General features: G+C 49.3%; 1 protein-coding gene across 17 annotated transcripts in view; it reads left to right on the top strand.

The window, feature by feature from the left end:
* MICAL3 (microtubule associated monooxygenase, calponin and LIM domain containing 3) overlaps positions 1-14,347 on the top strand; it is a 234,354-nt gene that overhangs the window by 52,908 nt on the left and 167,099 nt on the right. The window contains exon 3 of one of the 17 annotated variants that reach the window (XM_054543025.2): positions 7,078-7,215. The exons of the other annotated variants lie outside the window; for them this stretch is intronic. The gene's annotated coding sequence lies outside the window, so the exon portion shown is untranslated. The remainder of the gene's footprint in view (positions 1-7,077; positions 7,216-14,347) is intronic. 17 annotated transcript variants of the gene reach the window in all.

The raw sequence follows: 14,347 nt of genomic DNA, 5'->3' as shown, positions 1-14,347 counted from the left end.
GACCTCAGAGCGCCCTTCTCCTCTGACGAGCTCCCAGTGCTTTTGTGGACGTGACCTCATGAGGCCCACACACTCGTTCCATAGGCATTTTCTCAGGCAAGTCACAGACGGCATCCCAGCAGACAGGGAGAGCTGAGAGCCTCAGTCCTCTTTAAAACATGAGGAAGCATGCACCCATCCCAGGGTGTCGGCAAAGAGGCCATCCTAGACGCTGCGCTTCTCACAGCTGTTCTGGCTAGGAGCATCGGCTGCTTCTCAAAAATGATTCTGAGAGCTTAGGAAAAAGTGAATACCTCCAAAGTCCCAAAATAAGTTTCTAGAATTCCACAGAACAGAATAACAGTCCTGCCTCACCCTCCTCACAGATCAAGGGCCCATGTTGCCTTAAATCATTTCTAAGATAAACCAAAAAAGGAATAAAGGTAGCAGGGAAGAAGGAAGAAAGAAGGAAAAAAAAAAGCGTGTGTCTTGCCTAGATCAAAGGAGTTCTCATTTTATTCTCAAGACGGACACTGTCATGCCACAACACCTGTCGGCTCCAGACCAACCCAAGAAGCCTGATCTGCAGGACAAACTGCTCATTTTACATTTCTTTCTCGTCCCTTAGAGAAAAGTACATGTATTTCTACAAGAGTCCTCATTTGGCCGGGTGCAGTGGCTCATGCCTGTAATCCCAGCACTTTGGGAGGCCAAGGCAGGTGGATCACGAGGTCAGGAGTTCGAGACCAGCCTGGCCAATATAGTGAAACCCTGTCTCTACTAAGGGTGTGGTGGCGGACACCTGTAATCCCAGCTACTCGGGAGGCTGAGGCAGAAGAATTGCTTGAACCCGGAAGGCGGAGGTTGCAGTGAGCTGAGATCACGCTACTGCACTCCAGCCTGGGTGACAGAGCGAGACTCCATGTCAAAAAGAAAAAAAAAGTCTTCTGGAGAAAGTTAAAGAATGTTCTTAATAAGTCATTGAATTTTACATATTTTTGACTTTGTGTGTTGGGGGATAATTTTGTTTATAAAGTCTTTAAAAACTGACCATTTTTTGCATTGGTTAATTTACCCATGAGACCATTTATTTGTAGTTAATAAAATATAAATCTATTTAAAATGTTGAATTCATAGTTTTTGGTCACAAGGCATGTTTAAAGTTTGTCGCCCCATGCTAATCTAAAAGCGCCTAACTCCCCTCGAGCTCCTTTAGTATGCAGTATGCTTTCCATATATCTTATGTCAAACTGTTTGGTGGTCACATCTGTTTGAGGAAGGTGAGCTAAAGGTGGAACCGGCCTTTCTTTCAGCTGCTCAGTGGGGCATCAGTGGTTGTGGTAATTATAATATTACTCTTTGAGTATCAGCTCTCACTTGGACACTCTCCCAGGCATTTCAGGTTGGTTGTTTATTTGAACCTCACCTCAAAATCATTACATCTATAAGAGACACCTACTAGTATATCTTTGTTTTGTGGTGGGGAAATGTAGCCTGAGGAAGCTTGCCCAAGCCAGGGTCTGGTGAGGTCTCGGGTTTGAGTCTGCGACTGTGGAGCTCTGGCGCCTCAGCTCTTCCCAGAGCAGCTCCCGGCTCCTGTGCTGCTCCCCCGTGGAGTGTCCTCACCTGTGAACACCTGCTCACCTGTGAGTGTCCCCTCAGTAGGGCAGGTCTGAGCTCTGGCAAGGTTGCTAGCCTTTTCTCCCTCCCCCAATGCTTCCACAGAGGCAGGACTCGGCACTGGGCATGCTATCTGATTCCCCCTTTGCTCATGTGAATTCTCTCCGTTTCCTTTCTTTCCTCTTCACTCTGCTGAACTTGGTCTCATCCTTCAGGATCTCCTCAGATCCACCCTTTCTTCTGTGAAACTAGGATCTATTTACCTACTTTTATAAGCATCATTTAAAAATTATTTTTATTTAATTTTTAAATTTTTACTTTTTTTTTTTTTTTTTTTTTTTTTTGAGACAGAGTCTTGCTCTGTCGTCCAGGCTGAAGTACAGGATGCAATCTTGGCTCACTGCAACCTCCGCCTCCCAGGTTCAAGCAATTCTCCTGCCTCAGGTTTCTGAGTAGCTGGGATTACAGGTGTGCGTGACCACGCCTGGCTAATTTTGTATTTTTAGTAGAGACAGGGTTTCACCATGTTGGTCAGGCTGGTCTCGAACTCCTGATCTTGTGATCTGCCCACCTCGGCCTCCCAAAGTGCTGGGATTACAGGTGTGAGCCACCACGCCCAGCCAGTTTTTACTCATTTTTACAATAGAGAAGAGGTTTTGCTGTGTTGCCCAGGCTGGTCTCAAATTCCTGGTCTCAAGTGATCTTCCCATCTTGGCCTCCCAAAGTGCTGGGATTACAGGCATGAGCCACCACACCTGGTCCTGATTTTTATTATAATATGTACTTAAATGTTTATTGAACTGAATTTGTTAGAAGCCTGTCCTTAACCTTTACCTCTCTTCTGAGCTGTTGTCAGTGGGATCCCCATGCTGTAGGCATGAATGTGTGTGTCTGTGTGTGTGTGTTTGCACCTACACTGCCCAGTGGCCAAGACTGTGAATCCATAGGGTAGATTCATCAAATATTGTCGCTTGAGTAAATGCCTCAAATATATGTGTTCTACTTTTTTTGAAGGGTATGTAGATGCCGTTGTGATGAACAGAATACAAATGCATGGGAAAATGTTGAATTCTTAGTAGCTTTTTGATTGTTAGGTATTATTTTCAGCCAATAGGTTGTGTGGAATAGCCTCTATCACATAAAGATAACAAAATCACTGATGGTGAAAAGGAGTCGTTATGCCAAGATAGACCAGGGACGCTGGCCATCCTGTTTATTTGCATCTGTGCCACAGGTGTTCTGTTCTTTCAGCGCGTGTTGGTTGACTGCTTAGCTGGATGGTGGCCCTTGTCCATGGAACCTCTGTCTCACCTACCCTTGATGTCCCTTGGAGTGCATGCACACATGGGTGGCCAGGAAGTACTTACAGATTTGACTTAGTCCTTGGATCCTATTTCCCCTGTTCCACTACCCATTCCCATCTGCTATTTCGCTTTCTTGAATTCCCTTACTTTTCTTCCTTTGTCTAGTTTTTACAGATAACCCCTAATCTCCAATAATTTTCTGTCAATTAATTGCAGCTGCTTCCTGAGCTCCAGCTGCACATTTAGCAAGCCTCAGGCTACACTGGGGGCAGATACGTAATCATTGAAATAATTACTCATGGACCATTTTTGCCAGGTATCATGGAAGGTGCTTTAGAAATGCATTCTGTCATTTACTTCCTAGAAATACCCTAGGCAGTTGGTGCTGTCTTTATCACCATTGGCAGGGGAGTTAACTAGGAATTGGACAGCCAAGTGTGTGGCAGAGTCAGGATTAATCTCAGTCCAACTCCCAAGCCTGTGCTCTGAAGCCCTCTGCTACCCTCGTCTCCTGAGGGTTGGACATGGTTCTTCCCCTGAGGAATTTTCCATTGGAGAAACAGAAACAACGCAAACAATACTGTCTGGATATGAATAAGGATTGAATTGTTTGGAACTGCAGAGGAGTGAGGAGGTGGAGGGGCTCAGAAATGACGAGAAGAGATGAAGATTTCGTGAAGAAGGCAGTCTTCTGCGGGGTTCTGGAATAAGGCTGGAGAGGGGAGGAGGAGCGCTCAGGTGTGGGGAACCACACCCAGGCCCGAGGGAGTGGAATGTGCCCACATGCCGTGGGGCCTCCTTGGAGGGCAGTTATCTCAGGGAAAGTGGGATGAAGCTGGGTGACCAGAGTCAGGGACTGGAAATTCGATGGGAGGCATGCAGCAGTGGATGATAAGGAAACGTGTGTCGTTGTCAAGCAGGATGTGGCAGGATGAGGTTTCTGTCTGAGAATGATGAAGCTGGCAGCAGATGGCAGATCCTGCATGGCATGGAGTTGCCTCCGACCCCTCTCTAGTTCATGTGTGTTGACTCTTCATTGCCTGTGTGCCCTGTGGCCCAGTATTATTTCTTCTGGTCCTGGGAACAGCTGTCTACATGGAAGTCCCATGGTGGTTGGTCCCACGGTGGTTAGTCAGACCACCCTGGAGTGCGGTGTAGTGAAAAGGCATAGAATGTGGAGGTTGGAGACCTGGATTTTTGACTCCTGGCTTTATAGCTTACTAGTTGGACAAGTGATCTGACCTTTCTTAATTCTATTTTCCCCCTTATCTGTAACTTGCAGATAATTATAACTACTTACAGGGTGGTTTCTGGATTAAGATGATAGCAGATATCAGTAGAGAGGCTACTTAGTGTTCACGGTTCCAGGCTTCCTGGGAGCAGGTGTCAGCTCTTACTGTGTGACTTGGGGCAAGTTACATAGCCTTTCTGTGTCTCCTTTTTCTTGTCTATCACATCAGGCTGATCACTGTAGTAAATACTCAACTCACAGTGAGAATCAGTATCTCAGTAGTAAGTGATGAATACATTATAGCTGCAGTTATTCCTGGGAGCCTCATCTTTATCAGCACCATTATCGCAGTCCTTGGGATGAATGGAGTCAGTGCTTTCTCTAAGGTGGGAGACCAAAGCATGGAGACTCTCTGATGTGTGGTAAGAAATGGTCTCTAATCATTGTATTAGTGACATGCCTTCAGGGCCTCTCTTAAGCATTGAAATTATAGGCACCCTTGTGCCAGTTCCAGGGTCTTTTAGGGGTTCCAGGTATTATTGCAATCCTGTAAAAAGTCAGTCATTGCTTTCTGATACAGAAGGACTGTCGCAAGCACAGCCTTTCTCAGGCACAGAAATAATTCCCTTCTTTTTTTTTTTTTTTTTTTTTTTTGTAGAGACAGGGTCTCACTCTGTTGCCCAGGCTGGTCTCAGACTCCCTTCTTTTTAAATAGAAGGGGAAGGAGGGAAAGGAGAGCAGAGGATGCATGGATTTCCTTTGGCCCAGTTTCCTCCCTCTGTCAGAGGACTTCCTACCGCAGGGAGTGGGAGACACCTGGGGGCAGGCCTGCACCTGCTGTGTGCCCTTTCAGCGATGGCGTTTCTGTTTTAGAGTGTTTGCTTTCCCCTTTTCCCAGACCTCCACCACGCTTCGCTTTAGCAGTGCACTTACGGTCGGCAGTGCCGTGCGGCTGCTGCTTCTGAAAACCCCCAGCCCTCCTGAACCAGCCAGTGTCCCAGCATTTGTCTGTGTAGAGCAATTCAGGGTTTTTGTTTTGCTTTGTTTTTTAAAACAAAACTCAAAATCATTGGACCGTATCCTTTGTAGATGAAGTGAGAGTTACTTTCTGAGGACTGGCTCATACCAGAAACCAGCTGGTTTTAAGTTGCTGCAGATCTTTAAAGGGACAGCTTATTTGTGGACCAGATTTCCCTACCCACAGAAACTTTCTGTCAGAGGGTTCTAGTGTGGAGGTGGGTTGCAGATGGCAGAAATGCCCGAGTTTGATTTTAAATGTTTAATCTCGCATAGGGTCAAAGTCCTGTGGAGCTAATCTCTTGACATCCCCATCCTCGCCCGGTTAGGGTTGGTCGGTGACACGTGTGGATGTGTGCTGTGTGTGGACATAGTGACAGGACCCAAAAGCAGATCATCACATAAGAGTCAGGGCTCTTCGCTGAGGCCTGTGGCTTTGGCAGCAGCGTCCTCAGCCAGCAGCTACCGTGTACATGGCTGGGAGACTGGGCTTTGCGTATTTGGCCTCAACCATATAAGATAAGAATATGAGGAGAGGGATGTGAGGGAAGAGCCTGGTGCTGTGGAATGCAGGGACAGAGGGCAACAGCAGGCTGGCCTTCTTCCCCTTGAGCTGAGGAGAGGCAGATTTTTTGGGTCTTGATTGGCTCTTTTCTTCATTCTTGTTAGAACACGGAATTCCAGCTCAAGTAGTAACACCATTTTGAATCCTTTGTTTGTAATGTCCTGGAGACTGGGATTAGGAAGCAAACCAACCTTTGTCTGCCTTTGGGGAAGGCCCAGAAGGAAGTCTCTCTGTTATTACCTTAATGGTACCAATTAGTTGGTAACCAGTAATGGTTGTTATTGCCATTGTGTTACAAAAGTTGTGAGGGTCTCAGATTGTACTGTGTATTATAAATGCAGCAAGAGTAGGGACCACGTCCTTAAAATATGTCCCCACGACCTTGTGCCTATTTGACCCTCAGCTGGTAGCCTGATGGGTAAAGCGGCTCCTTGTCTGCACCAGGGCATCTTACCTTGAAACACGATGATCGGCCTGTGGGATTCATGTGGGTGTGGAGTAGGAGGAGACGCAGAAGCAACCGTCCTGGCTGGATCAGCACCGGTGGCTATGTCTTCAGTGAAGCCTGACTTTATTATCCACTTTCGAAGTTTGTGGTGACTCCTATGGCTTATGGAGCAGGTTGATGGGGGTGCGGGCTCACAGGAAGGGTCTCACCTCAGTGCCAAGGGGTGTCAAAGATGGTCACTGTCCTCCTCTCCTTGGGGTTGCATGGAGGCAGGATGGCGCTTGGCCATGGCAGGGTAAGGAACCGGTGATGGAGGCCCATCACGTGTTCACAGCTCTCCTGCGTCAGTGCTTGGGAGATAGGGACTGTCAGGTCCTTCGCCCGCATTTATGTGAAGGCAAGGGGAACAAAATCATTGTCATTAAAGAATGGAGATGGCTGTCATTTCATCTCACTCCATGGGTGTCCCTAACAGTCTTCCTTTAAACATCCTGTGTCCAGCTTGGGCAACATGTTGAAACCCTGTCCCTACAAAAATACAAAAATTAGCCAGGCTTGATGACACACGCGTGTAGTCCCAGCTACTTGGGAGGCTGAGGTGGGAAGACCACTTGAGCCTGGGAGGCGGCGGCTGCAGTGAGCTGAGATCACCCCACTGCACTACAGTCTGGGCGACAGAGTGAGACCTGTTTCAAAAATAAATAAATAAATCTGTGTCTAGGAAGGTTGTAGCTGAAGTTAAATTATTGATTGGAATAGAAGTGTTTCTCACTGGCTAGGTGTGGTGGCTCACACCTCTAATCCCAGCACTTTGGGAGGCTGAGGCAGGAAGATTGCTTGAAGGTAGGAGTTCGTGACTGCCTGGGCAACATAGTGAGACCCAGTCTCTAAAATTTTTTTTTTTTTAATTTAGCTGGGCATGGTGGTGTGCTCATGAGGCTAAGGCAGGAGGAGCGATCCCTTGAGGCCAGGAGTTCAAAACCAACCTGGGCACCTACAGAAAAACAAGTGTTTGTCACCTTCCTGTCCCTTCACAGGATACAGATAAGAAGTGAGTAACACCAGCAGCTGGTTTTTATGCCGCCCTGTGTAGCTCATTTGCTTCATTTCTGTTCAAAGGGTCTTTGGAAATTGCTTATTCCCAGCACCTAAAACTACACCTGCCATAGTTAGTGCTCCAAATTTGTCGAATGATTTTCCCTTTTTAAATTCTGGTTCCCACTGCCACAGTTCTAACCCGTCCCCTTTTTTCTTGTGCTCGAGCACCCCTGGATGTGGACTGGCCACAGTTCCATCTTCCTTGATGCCACCCTCCTGGCTGCAATCAGGCGGTGCTGCTTTGAAGGCTCCTGTCCTCCTCCCGGGTCCCACACCAGCTCTCCTGCCCGGCTCGAAGAGCCCTGAGTCAGCTGCCTGCCTGTGCAGCGCTGCTTCTCTACCTCTGCCCAGCCCGCGAGTGCCTGCTGAGTGCGCGCCTCCGGTGGCACTGTGCTTCCTCTCCCTGAGTGGCCCTCTCTGTTCCTTCCCAGATCCCAACCCTGTACCGCGACAGCCTGGCTGCCCAGTTGAGGACATGTTTGCTTGTTCGCTTTCGCACTTACGTTAGTTTTCCCCTTGAGTTCCAGGATCTTTAGCTTCTGGAGGGTTGGAATGATGTCTCGCTTTCCTCTCCCAGCAGTCGTCACACGCCATGTGATATGTGCGGTCAGCAAGCGCTTGATTGACAGACCTACCCCTCTCTCCAGTCACTGGCCTTGAAAATTATCTGTAAGAAGCACTTTCCTATCTTTGCCTCATGTTGAACCCATTTTTCTGTGGGTCCTATAGCCTGTCTTAGTTTGAATGTTTAGGAAATAGGTTGTATGGATTTGCCTAGGAAAGGAAACCCCAAACAGATATTTTCAAAGGCTAATCTTGTGGTACTGCACAGCCCCGCCGCTTGCCCATTGGAAGGTGAGGTGGTGGTGAAGAGGAGCAACTGGAGGCAGGCAGGCCGTGGCGCTGGTGGCAGCAGCAGGGTTGGGGTGGGGTGGGCCTGCCTTGGGAGGGGTGCTAACTCTAGAATGGCTAAGGGCAGGCCCAGCCCCAGAGTCGGTTAGGGGTGCAGGCCCTGTTCTCCCACCCACACCCCAAGTCTGGGCCACCTCCTGCCATGTTGGAGATATGATTGCTTCCTGAAGTGGCACCCAGGAGTGGCACCCAGACTCCAGGAGCTCTGCGGAGCTGTTCTGGACCTGTTCAGGATTGGCAAGGGGCTCCCGGAGCAGATCCCATGGGTGTGAGACTGTGTGCCCCTTTGCTTAGGGAAGGAGGCAGATTTGGAGACTGATGCCCCCCTGGTCAGATCTGAGGGGGAAGGGGGCCTCCACTAGGTGACCGTTGCCTGGGGCTGATGCTCCCCCAGTGAGAATGGCCGCGGGTTATTCAGTCCTTTCTGCTGCCTCTAGTAGGACCCAGCGGGAAGGAGATTTATGTTTGTGCTTTTGTTAGCTTGTTTTTCAGTATCTCTTCAGTTCTCAGACCAGAAATCTTTGCATTTCCTTCTGGTTCTCACACCTCATGTTTTATCCATTAGCAGGTCCTGTCAGCCCTGCCTTCATGTTTGGCTTCTCATTACAACCTACACTGACTCCTAGGCCAGGCCACCGCCAGCCATCCTCTGGAGTTTTGCAGGCACTTCCAGATTGGCTTCCCTGTGCCCATCCTGGTGTCCCTAGGTGTGCTGGCAGCTGGCAACCAGGAGCCCCTGGTAACACGGTAGCGATGTCATTCTTCCCTGCTCAGACTCCTGCAGTGGTTCCCCTTGCACCCCAGTCAAAGCCAAAGCTGCCACCTGGCCTACCAGGTCCCACACCGTCTAGGTGCCCTGCTCACCTCGTGACCCAGCGCCTCCTGCTGAGCTCGTGCTCTTTCCGTGCCTGGAGGACTCCCAGTGACCCCGTGCTGGATCCTTCGGTCCTTGCTCTGCTCCTGCTTGCCTCAGAATCTCCCTGGCACAGCTTAGCACTTCCTCTCCTCCTTCCCCACTTTGCGGGCCCCCCTGGGTCAAATCTGACCCCGGGGCGGGTGTCTGTTTCCAAATCTGCCTCCTTCCTCCCACCCTCTCACCCCCATGGTCCTCCCCTAAGCGGACGGGCACACAGTCTCACACCCACAGGATCTGCTCCCGGAGCCCCTCGCCAATCCTGAACAGGTCCAGGTCCAGAACAGTTTGCAAAGCTCCTGGAGTCTCCTTCCCACACACACTCCTGGGCAGGGTGTTCCAGGGTGCGTGTTTCCTTCCCATATGCTGGGTTCGCATGTGTGGTACCCATCCCCTCACTATAAGGAAGCTCCATGAGGACAGGAATTTTTGTTTTGTTCACTCTTCTGCCTTCAGTGCCTGGCACATAGAGTGAACAGTAAATATTTGCTGACTTCATTTATTCTGCATCCATTATGTCCTAGGACCAGGCTTCAGGACACATGCACAGGCATGTACACAGAGGCCTACACACACACAGGGGAAGAGGACATGAATCGCTGACCTCCAGTGAGCTTACTGCTTAGCGCGGAGCCCGTAGCAACAGTGTAGTGAGAACAGCACCCGTGAAGAGACGCGGAAGCTACTGTGGGAATGGGAGTGAGCTAGCCATGCTGGGGCAGGGAGCCACAGCCGCGCTCAGCCTGGAGGGAGGACGCCTTCCCGGAACCGTGGTGCTGCTTTCTGTGCACACCTTCTCCTCCTGTGTCCCCATGAGGCTGAGAGAGAAGCCTCCTTTTGCTCATCGGTTTATCCACAGACGTTAGGTGCTCTTTGCTTACAGAGTCCACTCCTAGGCATTGGGATACCATTGAGTCTTGAAGGTAGGGAAGGTATCATGAGCTTTTCGTCTCATGTCAAATGAGTTCAGTTCCTTCAGCCTTGCCTTATAAGGTCTGTCTTCCATCCAGTTAATTTTTTTTTTTCTGTACCCTTTCCATGTTTTTCCCCCCCTTTATTTACCTTTATTTTTCTGTCCCAGAAGGATTCTGTTCTTATGGGCAGGGAGAGCTATCTGTTTCCCTAACCTACTTAATTCTTTACTAACAAAAACAGTCCTGACCCTCTCAACCCCACCGTTTTCCACACGTAGGCAGTCATCTTTGTAAACCTCCACTGGTGCTGGCTGCGTTTAGAACATACTCCATATAAAACAGGCCCTGAGGTGTGGTGGCTCATGCCTGTAATCCCAGCACTTTGGGAGGCTAAGGCAGGCAGATCACCTGAGGTCAGGAGTTCGAGACCAGCCTGACCAACATGGTGAAACCGTGTCTCTACTAAAAATACAAAAATTAGCCGGGCCTGGTGGCAGGTGCCTGTAATCCCAGCTACTCGGGAGGCTGAGGCAGGAGAATCGCTTGAACCTGTGGGGCAGAGGTTGCAGTGAACCAAGATCGCGCCACTGTACTCCAGCCTGGGTGACAGAGCGAGACTGTTTCAAAAAAACCCAGGCCGATGGCCGGGTGCAGTGGCTCACACCTGTAATCCCGGCACTTCGGGAGGCCGAGGCGGGTGGATCACGAGGTCAGGAGATCGAGACCATCCTGGCTAACACGGTGAAAACCCGTCTCTACTAAAAATACAAAAAAAATTAGCCAGGCGTGGTGGCAGGTGCCTGCAGTCTCAGCTACTTGGGAGGCTGAGGCAGGAGAATGGCGTGAACCCGGGAGGCGGAGCTTGTAGTGAGCCGAGATTGCGCCACTGCACTTCAGCCTGGGCAACAGAGCGAGACTCCGTCTCAAAAAAACCCCAGGCCGGGCTCAGTGGCTTATGCCTGTAATCCCAGCACTTTGCGAGGCCGAGGCAAGCGGATCACCTGAGGTCAGGACTTCAAGACCAGCCTGGCCAACATGGTGAAACCCTGTCTTTACTAAAAATACAAAAAAATTAGCTGGGTGTGGTGGCAGACGCCTGTAATCTCAGCTACTCAGGAGGCTGAGGCAGGTGAATCACCTGAACCCGGGAGGTGGAGGTTGCAGTGAACTGAGATCACGCCATTGCACTCCAGCCTGGGCAACAAGAGCGAAACTCCATCTCAAAAAAAAAAAGAAAAAAACCCAAAAAACTCAAAAACAACAGGCCCTGAGACCAGGCTGCCCTGCTTTAGCCCACTTCTTGTGGTCAGTTCTGGCCCTGCTGGCTGCTGTGCGGTGGTGCTATGGTCCACTCCATGGATGGATGATTCAGCTTGCCCTGTTGAGGGCTCCCTCTGGTTTTTGGGATAGGGGAGCCAGTTTTCTAGCTTTAACAGGGGATGAGGGTGAGAATGGGGTGCAGCTGAGGCCCAAGGCCGGTGGAGGAGACACCTTAGCAGGAAGGCAGAGCTGAGCTGTGACCCCACTGTCTTTTCTTTGTTCCGTAACTGCCTCTGGCCGTCTGCCATCATCATCAGTGTGTGCAGTGCTTTCAACTCAGTCTCTCTGATGGTTTTTAGGGAACAGAACACAATTAACAACGTGGCCTGAGGACCCAAAGTGACCCCAGCAAGGGTGAGTCTTGGCCGAAGAGGTAATGGACAGAGGAATTGGAGATTTGTTGAGTTCTATATAGGGAGGGTTTTTCTGCAGGAGGTAGTAGAAGATAAGCTATCCAAAAAGTGTCATAGGTTAATTGTAATGGGTTCCACGTTATTTTAATTGTTGAGGAAAATCTACAGGTTTATATCATCTGGGGTCCACTAAAGAGATCGTGTTATGCCAACTCATTGGGTCCGTTTTTCCTAAGATTTCAGTTATGGGTAATGTGGAATTTTTAGGTTTTTTGGGATGAATCTTCCTTGGTCTAACTCCGCGAGGAAAGCTCTGCTCTTTTTTCAGTAGCAGGGCTTACCACTTAAGAAACTCCAGCCACCACAGCTGTCTTCCATATGCAGGCACCATTTGACAGGCTGCCATGGTGGGATCTCTCCAGGCTCCCTGTGACTGTACCATTTCATCTTCTTCAGAGCTTCTCTTAGTAAAGAAAGAAAGAAAGTTTCTTTCTTAGTTTCTTTCTTTCTTTCTCTTTCTTTCTCTCGTTTTCTTTCTCTCTTTTTTTTTTGGACATAGTTTCACTCTTGTCGCCCAGGTTGGAGTGCAGTGGCTTGATCTGAGCTCACTGCAACCTCTGCTTCCTGGTTCAAGCGATTCTCCTGCCTCAGCCTCCTGAGTAGCTGGGATTACAGGCGCATGCCACCATGCCCAGCTAATATTTTGTATTTTTAGTAGAGACGGGATTTTGCCATGTTGCCCAGACTGGTCTAGAATTCCTGGCCTCAAGTGATCCTCCCTCCCAAAGTGCTGGGATTATAGGTGTGAGCCACCGAGCCCAGGCTCTCAGTAAAGAAGGCTTTCTATTCACATTTTTGTATCAGTTGAGATTAGTTTCAGTCGGAAATTGCAAAATGTGGCTTAGCATGAAAGAAGATTTTCTTTTTATGTAAAAGGACCCTAGAGATGGGAAGCCCAGAGCCAGTGTAGCCAGCTGCATGGCCATCAGGATTTTGTCTCGTTCCTTCTACCTGGACTTGCCAGCTAAAGCCTGGTGATTGTGTGGCCCACTCTATGGATTGACAGGTAAGAGTTGAATTTGACCTAACTCCACTACCCTGGCACATAGCTTTCTCATCCTTAAGGTTACCTCATGACAAAGCATGGCTGCTGGAGCTCCAGCCATCTTTCTTTTCTTTCTGGGTAGAACACCAAAGGGAGGAAATGTAAAGAAAGACAAAATGTTTTTCTATGTGAGAGACTCCTTTAAAGGAGTCTTTCAGGAAGACCCACACACTTCTGCTTATATCTTATTAACCAGAACCTGGAAAACGTGGTCACAGCTAGCTTCAAGGAAGTTTGAGAAATGTGGTTTTGTAAGTGAGTGCATCACTGGCTCTAGTAAGATTGGAGTACTATTACTAAGAAGGAAATCTTTCTCCAGTTGGTGTCTGACTTTGTCTCTGAGCACCTTCTGCTTCATGTGAGTCCACTTCTTCCTGCCCTGTCTCCTGTGGACATCAAGAGGGGCTGAGCATTGTATGCACGTAAGCAGTCCTCCCTCCAGACACAGGCTGGCTGTCCTCGCGGCTCTCCTTTGCTCTTCTTTTCTCGGAGCTAAGTCGTAGTCGCAGTGCAGGAGTCAGTTGTGCCCCGGCTGGAGTGCAATGGCGCGGTCTTGGCTCACGGCAACCTCTGCCTCCCAGGTTCAAGCAATTCTCTTGCCTCAGCCTCCCAAGTAGCTGGGACTACAGGCATGCACCACCACACCTGGCTAATTTTGTATTTTTAGTAGAGACAGGGTTTCTCCATGTTTGTCAGGCTGGTCTCGAACTCCTGACCTCAGGAGGCCCGCCTCGGCCTCCCAAAGTGCTGGGATTATAGCTGTGAGCCACCATGCCCGGCCAGTAGTGCGTGGATTTCTGTAGGTACCATAGCAGTGTCAGTGCAAAGCTCGGCATACCTGGGAGGTTGCTGCCTCTGTGTTTCTGGGTTCTTCTCCCCATCCCCTTTCTGAATCTGTTTCTGTTTGGAAGTTGTGATCTTGACATGGGGCCCTCCTAACCCCATGGCTTAGCACTGTGGGGCCCCGGAGGAGTGGGCTCTGGATGAGCATGCGGCACCCTTGAACATGTTGGATTCAGCCAGCGCGGATGTCGGCATGAGACGCTGACACAGGCATGTGTGTGCCCTCTGCGGCTCCCTCCTGCAGCTGCCTCTCCTATAAGACCAGGAATTTCAGAGGACACTCTCTCAGGAGCCCCTCTTCCTGAACATTTTCTTCTCTTGTGCTCATAAACATTCACAAACACCGTTTAATGGTCGAAGATTTTGGTTTATGAATAAAAATCTGAAATTCCTAAAATCTCTGTGGATTCAAGTCCTTAGGAAAGCTGGAGCAAACATGCAGCTGAGTGAGGAGTCAGAGATCTCTCAGATCTTTTCCCGGTCCAATCCTCAGCAGTTCTGTGATGCTGGCTGAGGCTTTTCAGGCATGAGATCTATTTCCACCTCCCACTCTAGGCTGGAAGTTGTCCAGGAAATTGTCACTGACATATTGAGGTGCATAGCAAATGCAGCTGTCAGAAGAAATGTGGGGTTCATCTTAGAAAATGCTGCTCTAAGGATCGGCTTGAGAAAGTATTAATTTGTAAGAATTAAATGAGGATATTATGGGATGTTGGAAGGTGGGA

Source organism: Pongo abelii, chromosome 23, assembly GCF_028885655.2.
Source record: "Pongo abelii isolate AG06213 chromosome 23, NHGRI_mPonAbe1-v2.0_pri, whole genome shotgun sequence".
In the NCBI taxonomy this organism is placed as follows: Eukaryota; Metazoa; Chordata; class Mammalia; order Primates; family Hominidae; genus Pongo; species Pongo abelii.
The sequence above is the reverse complement of the archived record's forward strand: the minus strand, read 5'-3'. Positions and strand labels throughout refer to the sequence as shown.